The 16,256-nt window shown below is 38.5% G+C and overlaps 1 pseudogene; it reads right to left on the bottom strand.

Moving 5' to 3' along the window:
- Positions 1 to 7,937: 7,937 nt before the first annotated feature.
- LOC116864476 lies at positions 7,938 to 8,481 on the bottom strand (annotated as a pseudogene).
- Positions 8,482 to 16,256: the final 7,775 nt, after the last annotated feature.

Here is a 16,256-nt window from a genome sequence, read left to right on the forward strand (position 1 = left end):
GCCACAAATCAAGAGAAAACTTCAAGGAATTTTAGGCCTTGTAGGATATTTCAGGAATTATATGTCCAATTTTCCCCTAATAACACAACCCTTTTTATTTCTTACTATGATATGACAAACCCAATACCATAGAATGAGAAGAAAATGCTCACATGCTTTCCATCAACTAAGAGAAGGACTCCGCAGCCCTCCTGCATGGGGGCACCCTAATTATCAGCTTCCCTTTTTCTTTCTTATACATGAGAAAGAGAGGAATGTTTCGGGAGTCCTTACCCAGAACACAGAGGTCAACACAGACCTCTTGGCTATTATAACCAGCAATTAGACCCAGTAGCCAAAGGACTTTCTCTTTGCGTGAGAGCTATTTTCAGCCACAGCTGCTCTTAAATGTCAACAGAAGAGATAGTCATGGACAGTCCCCTCACCATTATATTCTTCATGCCATGAAGATTTATTAAATTCCCACCACACTCAATATTGTTCTGCAAGCCAGCTCACCTCCTCTAACTTCTCCCTATATTACTCTTTCTCGGCGTAATCTGGCAACTCTCCTCCCTTTATCTGTTGACAATATGCCCCAGGGTTCTCTAACCTTGACTGACCAACTACTGACACCTAAAACTGACTTAATAGCAAACTCCCATTACAAATACCAAACAAATGCTCATGGTCTACTGATGGTTCCTATATGGGGAACGATGGAGGGAAATACTGTGCTGGATGCACTATTACTTTGAATAATTGAAGTAGCTCCTGTCCCAATGGCTACATCTGCACAACAGGCAGACCTTTTATCCTTTAACTAGACCTTGTAGTTTAGCCAAAGATAGAACTGCAAATATTTACACAGATTATCACTACATGTTTGGAATTATTCATGATTTGGGTGTGCTTTGGAAATAAAGAGGATTTTTAACCTTCAAAATCTATCAAATTAAAAATGGAGTTTTGTCAATGAATTGTTAGATTCAGTTCAACTTCTCTCCACCTTGGCCATTATGAAGATCCCTGGCTATTCAAAATTAGAATTGGATGAGGCTCAAGGAAATAATCCAGCTGATCAAGCAGCAAAAATGGCTGCCTTGAGTTCCACAGAAACTAAGAACCTATAGCAAATATTGATTATTTTCTAAAAGAATATTTGAATCTTATTGTTAAGGGTGTCCGAGCCAAGGCTTCCCATAGAGAAAACCTTATTGAACCGACAATGGCTGTATTTTCAGTTATTTAACAAATTTATGGTGTGGTCTAAACAATAAACCAGTGCTACCAAAATTTATGGGGAAAAATCCTACTTGAAATGACCCATTAAATGATTCACTGGGCAACTGACAAACTTATAAGCTTTATGAAGCAATCCTGGTGAGGAAATGTCTCTAAGGCTGCTAACAAAGTACAGTTCACTTGTACTGTTTGTCTAAAATTTAACCCAAGGAAAATGATTCAGACAGCTGCTGGCCGTTTTATTAGTGGACCATTACTTAGTGGGCCTTTTGGGGTTCAGCAAATTGATTTTATTTAGCTGTCTCCTTCTCAAATTTACAAGTATGTCCTTGTCATGATCTGTATATTTTCTCATTGGTTTGAGGCATTTCCTTGCTGGCATGCTACTGCTTTAACTGTTACAAAAGTATTGTTAGAAAAGATCATACCTGGGGTGCCTCGGTGGCCCTGTGGGTTAAGCCTCTACCTTCGGCTCAGGTCATGATCTCAGTGTCCTGGTATGGAGCCCTGCTTCGGGATCTCTGCTCAGCGATGAGCCTGCTTCCCCCTCTCTCTCTGCCTGCCTCTCTGCCTATTTGTGATCTCTCTCGCTCTGTCAAATAAATAAACAAAATCTTTAAAAACTGAAAAAGAAAAGAAATGATCATACCTGCTTGGGGCATGCTCTTGGAATTACACAGTGACCTTGAAACATACTTCACTGGCCATACCATGAAGCAAATATACTCTATTTGGTGTATATTACATTTCCGTTGTGCCTACTACCCTCAGTCCTGTGAACAGGTGGAAAGAATAAATGGCCACATTAAAACACAATTGGTTAAATTTATGGAAACATTCAAACTGACCTGGCCTACAACATTTTCTATGGTCCTATTAAACTTAAGGGCCACTCCCTTCAGAAAACAAACTCTCTACCTACAAGAGTATAACTGGGGGAACTTTGCATCTGGCCTTGACTGCATTTAATGATCAACTAATTAAAGAAGATATTCTTCACTTTTTCAAGGGACTAATTAAGGTCATGAACAAAAGTCAAGCAATCTTTCAGTGTGCTCCCAAGAGGCAAAGAAATAAAAGACCACAACTTACAACTAGGCATTTTTTTTTTTAATTGAAAATGGCGTCTCCTAAAGAATTCCTTACAACCAAGATGGGAAGGACCATATCAGTACTCTTACCTAAACTTTGTGCTGCAAACCTCAATGGTATTGATTCCTGGCTTCTATATTTCCCATTTAAAGAAAGCTCCTGCTCCCAGCTAATCTGACAAATCAACACAGTTTGCCATCAAAAGCCTCACTCTGTACATAAATCTAGAGATCTGTTAGTACATTTAATTACCAATTTTTCCACCATTCCTCCTCCAACTCCTTTTACTAATTCCTAGTGTCCTATTAAACCGTTGTATTGTGTAAGGTCTACCTGGATTCCTTCTAGAACTTGCTTAACCAAGAGACCCTCCAAAGATTTGAGAGGTAAAACTTATAAAAATGAAACATTAAGCTTGCCAGGCACCCCAAGTTTCAAAAGTTTTTCTTCTGCAACCCTTACTTCTGTATGTCAATATAATTTTACTCCATCTGCAGATAACCTTCTTAATTACTTGCATTCTTCAAATCTTTGGCTCAATCAATATCATTATGATGATGTCATTATCCATGTCCCATTTAGATTTATTTTTACTTGTAGTGACAGAAAGATTTATGGGGAACACATTGCTTAAATCTTTATCAACTTGAAGGTTATTAGGCAGTTGGCTTATTGGTCACACCTACTTCATTACATGATTAGAGGCTCAGACTTGGACATCCCTCTTTAATCCATATCACACATTAAAATGAGAATTGCCAGAAGATGTCTCTGACACTAAAGGAATAAGATTCTTGTGAATTTTATTTCCATGGTGGGGTGCTGATGGGAAAACATATGTGACCATAAACTTATAAAAAAAATTTAGGAGATATTGATGAATCTACTGATAAGGCAATAGATGCCTAAGAACAATCTTTCAATTCACGTGCTTGAGCTGTTCTGCATAACAGAATTGTTCTTGATTATTTCTTAGCAGAGCAAGGTGGCATCTGCTCTATTGTTAATACCACCTGCTGTACTTGGACAAGTTCTTTAGGATTGAATGAAACTCAATTGCACAAAATCAGAGAATGAGCCCACTGGGACCTCTAGAAAGCTTTTGGTCTTGGGGCACTCGGGTGTCTCAGTCAGTTAAGCGTCCAGCTCTTGGTTTCAGCTCAGGTCATGATCTCGGAGTCCTGGGGTGAAGCCTCATGTCAGGCTCTGAGTTCAGCATGGAGTGGGCTTATCCCTCTCCTTCCTGTCCTCTGTTCCTCCCCTCTCATGCTCCCTCTTCTCAAATAAATAAATAGAATATTTTCAAAAAAATTAGAAAGCCATTGGTCTCTTGACCTATTTAGCTGGCAACCCTCAGAGAGAGCCTTATGGTTTAGACTTATTACACAGCTTGGAATGTGTGTCTTACATGTGACTCTCAGGATCATTATTATTATAAGACTCTGCTTCTGTTGTTCATCACAGTGCTATAAAACTCCATACCAATAATGGCAGCCCAACATTTGGAATTGATTTCCAGTATTTACTTGGCCAGCTAAAAGAACTTTACCAAATTTTGCTTATTTTATAAAACTTGATAACAAGCCTTTCTCTGTTTTGATGTACTTGCTCAAATGTGGCCTAAAGGCTACTGAAGAAGCCATGTTCCCTCCAACCCATGAAAAGAGACATCTGGCCATAAAGAATTAATGAGTCTCCTTGGCAATGAAGGATTAGATACCAAAAACGTGAGAAAACTCGATTCTAGTGGTTGCTCAATGATGCTTTCAGATGAAGTACTTGATTAAAAGGGGGAAATGTGAAAAGAGATAAAATAGTGAATCTCCTTAAAAATAGAGCCAGAGAAGTCATTTTTGGAAATGCCTTGCACAGCCTATCTTCTGAACCTTTGAGCTGGGCCAAACCATCAACATTCCAAGAAGTCATCAAGAAGGAGAAAATGCTCTTTGAAAAGACTGGTAGAAGTGAACTTTTGCCTAGTGACCACTTTGCCTGACCAGTCAACAAAGTACAAATCTAGCCCTGCTCATCAGCCCCAATGATCTCTTCCTAAAAATAATTCAACCTAATCTTTTTTCCCCCATAAAAACCCTGTATTCATCCCCTGTAATGAGGACATTATTTGGGTTTCTACCTAAATTTGTATACCCTGAGTTACAATTCTTTGTTTCTAAACAAACACTTTGCCCCTTTGAGCTGGTTTCTTATTTTTAGGTTGACATTCTTCCCAAATTACACCTTTCATACCATGAGCTTCTCTTTCTCTCTTTCCTTTCCTCATTGCTAATGGTTTCATTTCTCTGATGCTAGATTTGAGGATTTTCAAAATTAAAAAATCCTGCATGTTTTCCCTATTTGAGGACAAATGTTGGTCTGGCAGGTCTGAGAGCGTTTTTAAAAAAATACAGTTTCATTACTTCCAAGGACAAAAGATAACACTTTGAAAAGGAAATAAGAAAGCCTTGCACTTGAACGGATCAGAGTTGTAATTAGCCCGTTCATTGTTTGAAAGCAAATTCAGGCTCACAAATAGATGAACATTTCCCTGGCTTGTGCTCTTAATTCCATTAGCAAATCATATTCTCTTGCATGCATAAAATCCCATTACAGAGTAATATTCATCACAAAAATTAATCCCAGGGTCTCCCATAATCACAAGTATTAATCCCTAGGACTGGCCCAGTGCTTTGTTCATATGATTACAACAATTTTCCACACACAAGCACAACTGATGCTGCCACAGCAACTGGGCCTCCCTTGCTTGTATGGGCCTAGAATAGTGACTCCTGGGACAGTGGCTCTCAACTCTGAGGGTGAGTCTGCATCACTGCCTCTCCCACTCACTTTCCCAGATCTCTGAGGCAGTAGATCTGGTGTGAGCAAGGTGGGAGCATTTCTAAGAAGTTCCCAGCTTATGCAGATACTGCTAAGCTGAGGACAACACAAAGAGAACTGCCACTTTAGGGGCCTTAGGAATGGGACATAATGAGCCCAGCCGAACCTACCCTCCTCCACTAACATACACAACCCAGTTATGAGATTCCCAACAAGCCAAGGACAAGTCTCTGGTCCGTGGAAAACAACAGGTTACCAGGGACTTCAGTCCATGCTAAGATATACAACTGACAGCAGCTCCTACCAGATCCTACCTTGAGAGGAAGTTGGAGAAAGATAATAGTGAGTCAACTAAAATGGCAGACCCAAAGAGGTAGAGAGGAGCGGCCGAGAGCACAAACTGGGTCCACACTCTCTAGTCAAACCGAAACTGGCTTTCTAAATGAGAGCCTATCCCCAAAAGGAATTGCCTAGTTCTGTTGTCTTTTGGTTATATGTGATATGAGAAAAGGAGAGCTGAAAAAGTGAGGGGGTACCTGAATGACTCTGGGTCCTTGGTGCCCCAGCATGCCAGTGACCTACAATCACCTCCTGTACTGTAGTGTTCTTATCGTTCTCTGTCTAGTTATCTCACTCTGTGATATTAGGAGCCAAAAGGGTGGATGTCCTATTTGATATCTGGTATGTTTGGTTTAGACGTAAAATGAACTGGATAGATTTGTATTTGTCACTTGATTGAGAGCTTGAAGAAGGCTTTGATTTCTACGTGTCACTAAACTGTGTGCACTGAGCAGAGTAAAGCAGTAAAATCAATAATAATTAGGTTCCACTTCTTTGAGCAGTTCTGAGGAAGAAGTAAGAAAAGGAAATAAGCTCTTGCTCCTGATGGAATAACTTCAGGTAGAAGAACTGTGAGGTGGATGATTCAACAGGCTTGGAGAAAAGGGAGGAGTGCTAAGAAGAGGGCAAAGTGCCCACAGGACACCAAGCTTCTGCCCATGAGCTTCTTGTCTGTTCCCACGGTGGACTGAGGCTCTCCCTTGATTTCACTGACTCGTTCAGAAAAAAAAAAACAAAAACAAGCAAACAAGCAATGAAAATATATACAGTCAAAGACAAGTCTCTCTAGAGTAGAACTATAGGAGCATGAGAGGAGAGGGGAAGTTGCTACCACAGGGCACTTTCTCCATGTCAAAGACTTCAAAATGGGTTTTAGCATAAGGTGTTGACATGGTAATTGTTAAGACAGTGATGAGAGAACTTAAAAATGAAAGCAAGACTTCCTGCATAGGTTCATTTTACTCCTTCAAGTACCTCTTTGATTCCTTTGTGGATTGGCTAATAATGGAATAAGAATGCATGCTATAACATAGTTTGTAGGGTGATTATGTGGGAAACCCAGGGTAGTGGTCAAATGACCTAATTTTTAAGTCAAATAGTAAGGATGTAATTGATCCTATGAAGAATTTTACTGAAAGTGGTAGGCAAGCAGACCCTAATGGGTCAAACTGGAATGATACAGACTTGATGTTCTGTGATTATGTTTAACTGAGTCATGAGATTGTGATAATTACTAATACAGAAGTGAATAGTGTATTAACTACTAGCAATCTTATAAAACTATTCTTAGATTTATGTCAAAGGTAGCTGATTTGAAGTCAATTATACTATTAATACTTGAAAAGTAGCCTCTTCATCAATAAATTAATACACAAAGTAATAGTCACATGACATCTCCAAAGGGTCAGCATCAAGCAGCAACTTTAAACCCAAAGCACTGATTGGATGCGAAGTGGAACTTTCGTTGATGCAGAAAGCATGTGATGAAGGAGTGTTAGATCATTGATTACATGCTACCCATGACATCTTCTTCCTCTAGAAAAGGTTGAGGCATATGTGTTGTCAGAGGCAGTGAACCTCTTTTATATTACCCTGAAGCTTGTAATAAACTCCTTAAGCAATGGTGGTAAATACTGGCTATAATATATGTTTGAGATTTTCTGCTATTAGACAGCAGTGGGCTCAAGTAATAAGAATGTCAGAAGCTGCAAGGATTAAAGCATCAAATAATGATACCTCTAGTGGATGTAGTAGGTAAATAAATGTCTATTGTTGGTCAGCATCTGCCAACTCCTGGCACAAGCATTATGTTTGAGAAAATGCAGAAAAATCCTGCAAAGAAAAGTGCTTCTAACAGAATGAAGAGGAATTTTTCCATATCAAAGTCATTTTATTCAACTGACGTGCAACAATCTTAGGAAATACATTCCTCCTATACGATGTCTCACCATCATCAATACATTGTTAATGTGTTGGTTAATAATCCTAGTATTAAGAGGGCTAATGAGCTGAAATAGAATCATATAGTCAATTCTGAGATTGTTAATAGGTAATAGGATCAGAGCTGCTCCTATTAACGGCTAAGGGCTTGGGTTTCCTCTATGGTCCTCTATGGTTCATATATATTTGGTGAGTTTTGATTTATTTCCCGAGTGAGTGAGGACCATGAGGATTAAGGCAATGGCTGACTCTAAAACTGTAAGAAGTACTAAAATAATAAGTTCTATTGACAGTATCAATGGACAAATTGACAATAGGGCTAATATCCTTTCTCAGATTTGGTGAGTTAATACATGGCCAGCTGTCACATTTGCTGTAAGGTTCATGGCAAGGTCTATTGGTTGATTATTAACATGAGGGTAAGTGGAACGGGCATGCCTTGGGGTGAAAAATGTACAATGAGGTCTTGGTTTTGTATCAGAAAGCAGTAATAACCGTTGTGCTGATTAGAGTAGGACTGTTATTTGTAGGGTTATTGAGATTTGAGTGGTTGGGGTGAATGTCTGGTATAACACCTCTAACAGATCTGTAGTCCCAACAAGTAAAAATAAGTGACACAAATAGTAGCGATCCAGTTTGTTCTCAGTGGCTGTGAACTAACTTTACTTGTTTCTAAAGTCATTAGACTATGGATGGCTCAGTCAGTTAAGTGTCTCCCTTCAGCTCAGGTCACGATCCCAGGGTCCTGGGATCCCAGAGTCCTGGGATCGAGTCCTCAGCTCCCTGCTGAGCAGGGAGCCTGCTTCTCCCTCTCCACCCCTAACCTCCTGCTTGTGCTCTCTCTCAGTATCTCTCTCTCAAATAAATAAATAAAATCTTAAAAATGAATAAATAAAGTCATTAGACTAATCACTGTTGGGATGTAATGAATTATGCAGTTCCTAATAAAACAGTTTCGGAAGAACAGAATTATTGAAAATATAATCAAGATTACAATAGGCAATCCTAATATTACGGAGTAATGAAAGAGGAAAATATATTGTGCTTCATTTTGTTTCTCAAGAGCCTGGGTGTTTTTGGTATTTCAAGTGCTTTGAGCGAGGTTGATAGTGTAAAAAAGAAAATGAGAGATTTTAAATGGAAAATTGTTAACCGGTGCTAGGATTCCTGATAAGAGTGTTTGCTGTGTCTAATTGGGTCATGTCTTTGAGGAGCAATTTAAATTCTCAATGTAAAACTGAAAACGTTGATGTTATATGAGCTCAATTTATAGATTGCATGCAAATCAGCTTTTGAAATATTCTATAGGTGCCATTTCAAGCACTCTGGGCTAATCATGATTTCAAAGCACAGTTCTTAACAGATACCAAGTCTTGTGAATATTAATTTTGCTTGATTTAAAACTCCTGAAACAACATCTGTCTCTTTAAATCTCTGACACAGCTCATGAGTGGAGCACATCTTTTGATAAGTGTCATACATGGATCTAAAGTTTTATGAGTAGGACTCTCTGATTATCAAGTTCTAGTCGATGAAATTTTCCAGGTTTTAAGTCGGTCTGTGTTGAAATTATGTATGAATCAAAGTTAAGGTTTCATAGCCTATATATTCATAACTTCAATATCATTGATGTCCTGTTTTTGTGGTTAAGAACAGGTTACTAAAATCTTGGCCATTAAAAATGGAAATTAGGCAAAGAATTCACAAGGATAAAAAAATGAAAATAACTGCAGATAACATAGCTAATACTGTTTCTACTCCGTGAGTGTCTATTGTGCTTGCAGAAGATAATTTGGCACATAATAAAATATAATTATAAGGGCACGGTCATGGAAATAGAACAACTTTTCTAAAATAGGAGAACTTGCATTGTGAAGCTACAGCTGGAATGATCCGCCATCATGGCACAAGGAATTTTAATCAATAAGGCACTTTGACAAGTTGTATTTTTACTAATAATTTACCTGTGAAGAAGGGTTATGAGATTGAAACTAATTTTGAGAAACTTGATTCTCAAGCTGTTAGGTCTTTTGGTATTTCAAATGTTTGGAATACCTAAGCTTTTATAAAAATTGGTTCTTCAAGTGCTTGATATGATGGAGGGCACACTTCTTGTCTCAGTTGCTAACTATTAGGATTACTATTTTTAGAGAAGTAAAGGACCCTATAGATGAGACAATGTTTCATGCTGTGTAAGTCTGAGCACTGTTATAGCAAAGTAGAAAGACTGAGACTGTTTGGGCGGAGGGAGTTAAATTAAACCCCTGCCTAGGAATATCATTGTAAGGTGGGCTTTGGGCTCATGTGACATGATGCATATCCTGAAAATAATGGGAATCAGTATACAAAGCCACACACTCCTATAGATAGGACATGGGGGAAATGAGAAAAATCTGAAATTTGTAGGACCATCTGGCAGGCTGGAAACTCAGGCATAACTTAATGCTGCAGTCTTGTAGCAAAGTTTCTTCTACAGGAAACCTCAGTTTTTGCTCTTTTGGCTTTTCAACTGATTAGTTAAAGCCTACCCCCAGCATCAAGATTAATCTTTACTTAAGGTCAACTGATTGTAGATATTAACTATGTCTACAAAATACCTCACTACAACACTTGGATCAGTGTTTGATTAAATAACTGGATACTATAGTTCAGTCAAGTTAACAGAAAAATCAACCAACAATGGTAAATAGGAAAATAAAGCCTAAGGATTATATATATCTGGGCATCATTTAATATTTCTTCTATATAAAGCATCTAGTCAACTGAACAATTTTACTCATATTAGGCAAGCAATAATTATTGTAGAAACTATGAAGTATGTATATTTCTATGTTATTTCTAAGGTATCTATATGATATACTCACAATATATTCTGAACCAACTGATGGTATTGTTCATATTATTTCTATGTAACCAAAGGTCTAATTTTGCTACTGAGTAATATGTCATCGTAAGTAAAATTATTCTTTTTTTAAATAAATATTTATTTGACAGAGAGAGAAAAAGTGAGAGAGGGAACACAAACAGGGGGAGTGGGAGAGGGAGAAACAGGTTTCCCACTCAGCAGGAAGCCCGATGCGGGGCTTGATCCCAGGACCCTAGGATCATGACCTGAGCCGAAGGCTGACGCTCAATGACTGAGCCACCCAGGTGCCTCATAAGCAAAATTATTCTGAATCAAAATAAAATAGGATAAATCTTTCAGGAAGTTTAAAGAATCAAAATAAATATTCATATAAAATTTGGTCAAGGTGGGGCACCTGGGTGGCTCCGTCAGTTGAGCATCTGCCTTTGGCTCGGGTCATGATCCCAGGATCCTGGGATCGAGCCCTGCATTGGGCTCTCTGCTCAGTGGGGAGACTGCCTCTCTCTCTCCCTCTCCCTGCTGCTCCCCTCTGCTTATACTCCCTCCCTCTCGCTATCTTTAAAAAAAAAAATTGATCAAGAAAGTCCTGTTAATAGTGTAGTAGTTATGGTTGTAACTACTGGAACCAATGATAATAATACAACTACAACAACTGATACATATAGAAGAGAAAGTGCTATCTTGTTTGCGATATTCTAAGTGGTTTAATAACTGTGGTAATAAAACTAATGGCATCTAAATGATAGGTACCTAATAAATGAAGGGAGAAGATGGTTCAATACAGGGGATGCCTGCATGTGCTGAATTGCCAGCCGATGGAAGGCCATTCTTCATCCTGTCCCAGCTCTTCAGACCCCTTAAGGGAAAAATCAAAGGCTGCAAGCTTACTCCAGATGGTGAAAAGGTAAAAGGCCTCTCTGCAATTCTGTAGGTATCTCAGAAGGTCAATCTCAAGGAATTTACGTAGAAGCATTCTAGTGAGAATCATCTGCCCAGGATGTTCTACTTCGAGCCCAGACTTCTGTGAGAGCTGTCTCCACATTCCAAGGGCATCTGGCCCTGAAAATCAGGAAAGCAGCAACACTCTTCAAACACTGAGTGAACAGAGCTCTACCCAGCTCCTCTCAACCCAAACTGGTCCTGCTACTTCTTGTAGGGGTCATTGAGAATCTTTCGGGGTGCTTTTTCAAGCTTATCTGCTCTTTCTTATTTGTATCCTAGAGGAATTTAAAACACTTGAATCCTTCTTTAACCCCAACCCAGCAGAGAACAACTACTGAGTTCCACTCTACTGACAAAGTAAGTTATCTTCATGGATCTTGGAGAGTATTACAGAATGGGAACGCAAGACAATCATTAAGAACTCTTGGTCTATTAGCCAAATAAATAAGGGTCTTCATGATCTAGCATCTTTCTACACTCCTGACATCATCTCTCATCACGACTCTCCATTCCCATCCCCATACTCTACTTACATGCCCAACAATCATACCATGTCTACTCACCGTCTTCACACTTTTGAACATGCTGCTTCCTTCAGCTAGGAAGAATTCCCCCTCCTTGTCATCTTTGGTAGTCCATACTGATTCCTGAATATCCGGTTCAGTGAAGTCTGTGAAGTCTTTCCTCACCCTGTCCTGAGCAGAATTAACCACTTTCTTGCCTGTGTTTGGACAGCATCACACATTGTACCACTGGGCTCTTTCCATGTCTGTGTCACCACCCCCCCACCGAAGCATCCTAACGCAGGAACCACATTCCAGTCACATCTGCATCTCTTTCTCTTTCAATCTCCTAATACATAATGTAGCATAGAGCAGGTGCTCAATAAATACTGTTTGAAGAAATAATGAAAAACAGCAGATTATAATCCTCAACTGCATGTGTGATGTTTGTCAAAGTGACCCACTGTCTTCCCCTCTGCCCCACCCAGAGTCACTGGGAATACCTGTAGCAGAGATGACATGGACAACAAAGCAGGTCTTTTTTCACAGGAAACTTCTCCAGAGCTCAGATAGTTCCTTTGTTGGATGAATTCTAGACTTCCCCTGGGGTCCAGCTTTTTCTCTCTGAAGCAGGACCAAGATGTAATACACCTCATCAGGGTGCCCTCATTTCTGGCACAGTCTGCAAGCAAAATACTAGACTTGGGAACAAACCCAGTGTCCTCTTCATAACATCCCTTATAAGAATAAGAAGCTATTGCATTAACCAAGTCCTTCCGCAGGCTGGCACAAGCATCCAGCCTTCCAAATAAGCAATTTGCTCTTTGGTAATGGTCTTCTGTTACATTTGAGGAGTTCTTGGTATTTGTCAAAGCTATTTCACAGGTAACAGTTTCATTTGACCATTACCATAGCTCCCTGTGGCAAATAAAGAGAGTAGATCTGGTACTGCCATTTTGCAGATGCAGAAGAGACTCCAATGGTCAGCCATTAGGTGAGAACCCTAACCAAACTTGACCTCAGATCTTAAGACACCTAGTGCCATGCTCTGAGCACTATAACACATCACATAGATTTCAAGCTGTCTCCAAGATCTGCTCATCTAGATACAAGCTAACTCAGCTAACCATTGCCAGAACTAGTCCAAGGAATGCCCAGCACAAGAAGCAGCACTAGCAGTGGAGTTGGTGGACTAAGCTAGAAACACTAGTTAACAAAAGTAATCTCAACTGCAATTCCATTTTAGACACTGTTAGAATTGGGATGTGACCATACTGAAAATATTTTTAATTCTTCTTTGATTAAAAATTCCTTTCATTTACCTAACATCTGTCAAGTGGTATACTGTGCCTGTAAAGATGGGGAGACATTGTAAATCTGAGCCACCAACAAAGGAGATTCCAAGACTCCAACTCTCACCCCTGTATGAACTCACCATGGTTCTTCTCTAGAAACTTCTATTCTGAAATGTTAAAAGGTAGCTGAAGAGGAGAAAGGGTAAATGTTTTTCCAGAAGGTTATGGTAATACGTTATTTCCCCCACAATCTATTTTGCTTTTAGTCTCTCTCTCTTTCTCTCTCTCTCTCTGTCTCTGTGTGTCTCTCTCTCATTTCCCATTCCCTACCTCTTTCTTCCCATGACTAGTTCAAATTCAGTATGTAGAGAAGATCATTTTATTCCATCAAAAAAAAATTAAAGGATGATTCATTCAAAGAATACTAATAAGTGACAGACATTGTCAGAAAAAAAAATTAAATACTCTGATGATTTTTTCCTTGCTTTTGGCAAGAATTCATCTTTACTCTAAAGAAAAAAATAAAGTATGTGCTTTGCAAAGTTGAAGTGATTCATCTTATTCTTCCAAGGTGAAGTGACCTACAACATTTCGTCATTTCAGATTAGAGGTCATATGAGTTTTCAAAATGAATGTGATTGCTCAAAGGTAAAAGTTGAGCACACCACAGTGAAAAGGCATAATATTCAACTTTTCATTCCTCTGTTTTGCATTTTTCAATACTTCTTACTTATATCTCTTTCCAACTTGCCAGAGTGAGACTTAAAAAAAAAAAAAACCCAAGTGCTTAGATGTAGAACTGTCTCCTTCAATTTTCATTGTATATGGAAGAGGGACAGTGGGAAATTGATCTTCTTGTACATGTCACGACCTTGACCTTCTTCCTTAGGAATGGCCAGAGCCTGAGTCTTACTTTTTTTTTAAGAACCATAATACCAACTTTAGAAAGGAGAATGGTAAATTTGCTTATTGCAAAGTGGCATGGATTCCTCAAAGCATTCCCCCTAAATTCTTGAATTTTCTAGCTCTTTTGCACAGGCAATATACAACTTTATATATACTTCTTCATTATTCCTCTTTTGTCCCTACATAACTCAAGATTTAGTTTAGATGTAACATCCTAGCTCCTCTCCCTCTTCCTCTAAAATAGGTAGGCTTCCTTTCTGTTTCCATAGAAATCTATGTACACTGGCTATAGTATCAGAAGGCCAAGATTTAAACCCTGATTTCTCCTGATAAGGTTTTAACTTCGAGAAGAAAATAAAAAGAAAGTAACCTTTCTCAGTCTGAGTTTTTTATCTATAAAAACTGATGAAAGCAATTAAAGCAAACACAAATGAATGGAAAGACAGCCCACGTTTTGGTTTATAAGGATTAATATTGTTTATTTATTTTTAAGATTTTATTTATTTTTTTTAGAGAGAGAGAGACAGAAAGCACAAGCAGGTGGAGGGGCAGAGGGAGAAGCAGACTCCCTGCTGAGCAGGGAGCCCCATGATGCAGCATGGACGCCATCCCAGGACCCTGGGATCATGACCTGAGCCAAAGACAGATGCTTAACTGACTGAGCCACCCAGGCACTGTAGAAAAATTAATATTGTTTAAATGTCCATACTATTCAAAGCAATCTACAGATATAATACAATCCCTATAAAAATCCCAAAGACATTTTTTTACCAAAATAGAAGAAAACAATCTTAAAATTCATAAGGAACCACAAAAGACCCCTGACGACCAAAGAAATCTTGAGCAATAAGAACAACCTGGGGGCGCCGGCCCTTCCTGATTTCAAAATATGTTACAAAGTTACAGGAATCAAAACAGACATAGAGACCAATAGAACACAAAAGATAGCCCTGAAATAAACCCACACATATATGATCAACTGACCTTTGCCAAGGGTGCCAAGAATACACAGTGGGGAAAAGAATAGTTTCTTCATTTAATGGTGTTAGGAAAACTGAATAGCCATATCCAAACCAACAAAATTGGACCCTTATCTTACACCATACACAAATATTAACTCAAAATGGATAAAATAGTTAAATGCATGTGCTGAAACCATAAAACTCCTAGAAGAAAACATGAGGCAAAATCTTGACATTGGTCTCTACAATGATTTCTTGGATATGTCACCAAAAGTAAAAATAGACAAATGGGAAACAAAGCTTACAAACAAAGCTTAATTTAACATAGTTTGCAAGGCTGACTTGATACAGATCATTTCTTGCTTGTGCTTCTGGAAAAGAAAAGCAAAAGTTGAACTGGTTCCCAAGGTTGATATGAGGTAACCACTGAAAACTGTAATATAACCAATCACTGCAAAGAATACACAGTCACTGCCTTCTCAGTATATACGCTACTTTATAACAACATGCACCTGAGTCTCATTCCATGTTTTGGTTTGAGTGCTCCTGGATGGTAAACTGTCTTTTTAGTATGTGCACAATAAATTTTAACAATTATTATTTTAGTGATTTATTTGTTTTACTTTGTCTATTTTGAAACTTTGACAGGATATATCAAACTTAAAAACTCTGCTCAGCAAAGGAAACATCAACAGAGTGAAAAAAAGCAACCTACAGAATGAGAGAAAATATTCGCAGACCATATAGCTGATAAAGGGTTAATATATATATTCCAAAGTATATAAGGAATTCCTACAACTCAATAGCAAAGAAACTCAATTTAAAAATGTGCAAAGAGAAATAGACATTTCTCCATGATGGAGAATGGCCAAACAGGTACATGAAAAAGTGCTCAAAATCACTCATCATCAGGGAAATATAAATTAAAACCACGAGATATCTCCTTATCTATTTGGTTGGCTATAACCAAAATAATAATAATAATAATAAAATAGTAAGCGTTGGTAGGGATGTAGGGAAATTGAAACACTTTTACACTTGTTGGTGAGAATGGAAGCTGGTAAAGTTACTATGGAAAAATGTATACAGTTTCCTCAAAAAAGTAAATATAGAACTATGATATGATTTGGCAACCCCATTTCTGGGTGTATACATATATATCCTGACTGATATTAGGATCTTGAAGATATACCTACACTCCCATGTTCATTGCAGCATTATTCACAAAAGTGAAAATATAGAAAGAAACTATATGTCAACTGACAGATGAATGGATAAAGATGTGGGGAGCACCTTGATGGCTCAGTCAGTTAAGGATCTGACTGGATTTCAGCTCAGGTCATGAGATTGA

The sequence above is a fragment of the Lontra canadensis genome, unplaced genomic scaffold (assembly GCF_010015895.1).
Source record: "Lontra canadensis isolate GAN:19392208 unplaced genomic scaffold, GSC_riverotter_1.0 scaffold6, whole genome shotgun sequence".
Taxonomy (NCBI): domain Eukaryota; kingdom Metazoa; phylum Chordata; class Mammalia; order Carnivora; family Mustelidae; genus Lontra; species Lontra canadensis.